This window comes from Rhagoletis pomonella, unplaced genomic scaffold (genome assembly GCF_013731165.1).
Source record: "Rhagoletis pomonella isolate Grant_MI unplaced genomic scaffold, Rhpom_1.0 Rhpom_scaffold_00004, whole genome shotgun sequence".
Taxonomy (NCBI): Eukaryota; Metazoa; Arthropoda; class Insecta; order Diptera; family Tephritidae; genus Rhagoletis; species Rhagoletis pomonella.
Genome location: NW_023458558.1, coordinates 9,640,721 through 9,644,389, shown reverse-complemented (window position 1 = coordinate 9,644,389; position 3,669 = coordinate 9,640,721). Strand labels below are relative to the sequence as shown.

Here is a 3,669-nt window from a genome sequence, read left to right as displayed (position 1 = left end):
AAAATTTAGCGAACTCAAGTTTGGTTTATTGACTGGTATGAGCTTGTGAGGCGACCTCACAGTTCCACAAATTCCAATAAAGAAAATGTAGTCAATTGGTTTTCAGGTGAAATTTCGGCTGCGACATTTGGTTTTGAGACCACCGGTTTGAGTTCACTTGGAAATGTGAAGATTTTTTATACTTAAAAAATATAAATTACAAATTAAAAAATTTTAATTCAAAAAATCAAGTAAAAAAATTTAATTTATCACTTTTCAATCTGTGGTAAAAGTATGTACGTATGTCACATACTTCACACTTCCGGTTCAAACTGGCGAAAAGATAGAGCATCCCCAACGTCGTAATTCACATTTGCCTCGATTTTAGAAAGGGATGTCTATAATACCCTGTCTACAAGAATACAACAGAAAATTTAATGCAATAATAAGAAAATGTATTTTAACTTAAGAATTATATTTTAACCACCTTCCGAAGACTAGTATGAAAACGTAGCTCGTTAACCAGTTGAGCTCTATAGCAAACTAGTAGCTTTCTCTAGAGGGCTACTGCAAATTTCACTGTTGTGCCTTCAGCAGCGCTCGTGAGGAAAATGCGTATGTATTTGAATGGCGAGTTATTATGTGCATCAGTTTATTTATACTCGTATGTATGGTCGTATGTATTTAAGCGTTTCCCCGTTCATTTCCTGCTATTGTTTCGCATTTCCTCATCACTCTTCGCATGAGTTTGACTTAAAATGTTGCTGCAAATGGCGAAAAGAAACAAATGTGCATGCTGCGATTATGCGATAATCGTATGTGAACACATACAGTGACTCGACGTAATTGATCACGCTTTCAATGCAAATTTAACAAATGTAGACTTTTTTACCGCAAATCAGTTATGAAGAGGTTCTACTGAGTTTAGGTAGGGCAAAATACCATTTTTTTTGGATAGCCAAGCGGGAATGAGGGTAATTTCCTTTGTGAATATTATCTTGAGTAATTGATTAAGGCAGTTCACAGCCAGAAATGGTCCACAAACCAATCCGAAACTAGCCATTATTATTTCAGTAGGTGAACAGATTATTGTTGCTCTGAGATACATACATAACCTTTCAGCACAGAAAAAACGTGGCTAGATCTTTCACGAAGAATAGCTCATCGTGTGTTGGACGTATCAAGCTCTTTTACTATCTCCTCACATCGGTCATAACAATTAGCTCTTTACATGCACCGATTTGGTCTGATAAAGGACACGGAATGCTCTGTGTTTTTTTTTCATTTGAAGGCGGGGAGTTTAACGAAGTACATTCTGTGCCATTTACCAGCATTGCAGCAATTGAGGTTGTGCACAGAAAAAGTTTTTATAATTATGAGTTTGTCTACCAAGAATGTGTGAGCTATAATTATGGAAGCTGAGTGTCCGCGCTGGCGACATATGTAGGTTAAAAGTCACAATGTCCTTTTCTGCAACAAAAAATTTATAAACTTACTAGCTCGGCAGTAACTAAAGAAAACATTACGCTCTCGTGATTAGATTAGCAATGCATTGAACATCTATGTATATTAGACTGCATCACTCCCCATACAAAAAAAAATCGGTACTATTTTCCCATTGGAATTATAAAATCTATTATATTTTAAGACGTCCACCAAAATATTTCGAAAAAATATTAAGATTTAAGTGAGCTGGACCAATTTCAAAATACCTCCAAAAATGGAGTTTTTTATGAATAAATTTAGTTTCTTAAAAAATTTTTTTTTTTTAAATCCCCTCATTTGACAAAACGGTTTAAGCTTAAAAAATTTGCATAAAATTATTTTAAAAAAATTTAAAAAAAATTTGAATGGAATCGCAATGATGAGATTTTTGATGCTGTTTTTTAACTTTTTTCAAAGATTGGTATAAGAAAAACTTGAATAACTGAGCCTAAACTCTTCTGATTTAGACTTAAAAAGTGTGGGTAGAAAGGTATTTTCTCACGCTTTTTATTTCTTTGCCAATAAACTCATTCAAAGGATGAAAGAAAAAGGAAGGATTAACGAACGTCATTCAAAGTTGAATTAAGATGTGTTGGTATTTGAAAAAAAAAATTGGGACACGAAAGATTTTTTTTGAACAGAAATAAAAACAGTGTGAAAATACCTTTCTATCGAGAATAAGTCTAAATCAGAATAGTTTTGGCCCAGTTATTCAAGTTTTTCGTAAATCAATCTTTGAACAAAGTAAAAAAACAGCATCAAAAATCTCATTCTTACGATTCCGTTGAAAATATTTTTAAATATTTTTATGCAGATTTTTTAAGCTTAATCTGTTTTGCCATCTGAGGACACTTTTTTCAAAAAGTTCTTTACGAAACTATTTTTATTCATAAAAAACTTCATTTTTGGAGGTATTTTCAAACCGGTCCAGCTCACTTAAATCTTAATATTTTCCCCAAATATTTTGGTGAACGTCTTAGAATATAATAAATTTTATAATCCCGGCGGAAAAACCGCAACTATTTTTGGTGATGCAGTCTAATGTATATGTATTAATATAGCTTAGAAAGTGAAAGGTTGGTATATTAAATGAGACACTGTAGTACATGTGTGACTCAAACAAATGACCACGTGTTGATTTTCTATCAATATTCGTTTTGTTTTTCGAGCTAAGTTTTTTTTATGTATTTTTATTTTTTTTTATATAAATATATCGTCTCAGCTTTAACCAAACCCGTATAAATCACAGTTTCAAACTTTATACAAAATTTAGGAAAATTCAACAAATTTTCATTAAAACTTCAACTTTTTATTATGAATTTTTGGAAAATTTTTGGGTATGCAGTTTTATAGCCCAACAATTTTAATTTAATGAAAAGCAAGTTTCAAACGTCTAAAAATCGCGTAGTTTTTTGAGATTTTTTTTTTGTGGCGGATTTTGGCCTTTTTTCATACAAGTACGAATTTTTTATAAAATAAAACGCGGGAGACTGTCAGCAACAAAATTTCAAAATATGAACGCAAGTTTTTGTAAATTGCGCTTGTTCTATTAAAAAACCCGAACATTTTTGATGAAAACTTGTTGAATTTTCCTAAATTTTGTATTAAGTTTGAAATTGTAATTTAGACGATATGTTTATATAAAAATAACAAAAAAATTTAGCTGGAAAAATATTGCGAATACACATTAAAAAAAAAAACTCGTGGTCATTTGTTTATGTCACTGTATGTTAGTATATATGTACATATGTAAGTTAGACCTGGTCGGTCTCTATACGAAAAAAAAGTTTGTAATTATCCTTTCTCTCGAAGTTTGAAAGCCTTTTTGAGAGGATTTCGAGGATTTCCAAGTCTGAAAGCCTTCAAAAATTACTTTTTAAGGTTAAAACTATTTTTAGCATTATATAAATATTCGTACTATACAAACTGAGTAATTGATGTTTCTAGAAAAGGAAGTAATTTAGGTAAACCGGAAATTAAAGGATATATAGTACTTAAAGTTGTCTTTCCAACAATGTCGCACTAATAAATCGGGGCTCCTACATACAAAAATTCGCACTTGACTGTATATAGAACTCGGCAAGTACGACAAGTTGTATGAGCCGAAATTCTCTTTTAATAAGCTTTGAAACTATATAGGCTAATTACAACCGCACTGTCGCGACCCAGTCTAATGCACATACGTATGTAGCAGCATGTTTCCGC

General features: G+C 31.8%; 1 protein-coding gene and 1 long non-coding RNA gene across 3 annotated transcripts in view; one reads left to right on the top strand and one right to left on the bottom strand.

Moving 5' to 3' along the window:
* The window catches only part of LOC118736962, a gene marked incomplete at its 3' end in the record, with an annotated part of 246,938 nt that overhangs the window by 63,629 nt on the left and 179,640 nt on the right, over positions 1-3,669 (bottom strand).
* LOC118736963 overlaps positions 1-3,669 on the top strand; it is a 72,009-nt gene that overhangs the window by 37,028 nt on the left and 31,312 nt on the right. The window lies entirely within an intron of this gene.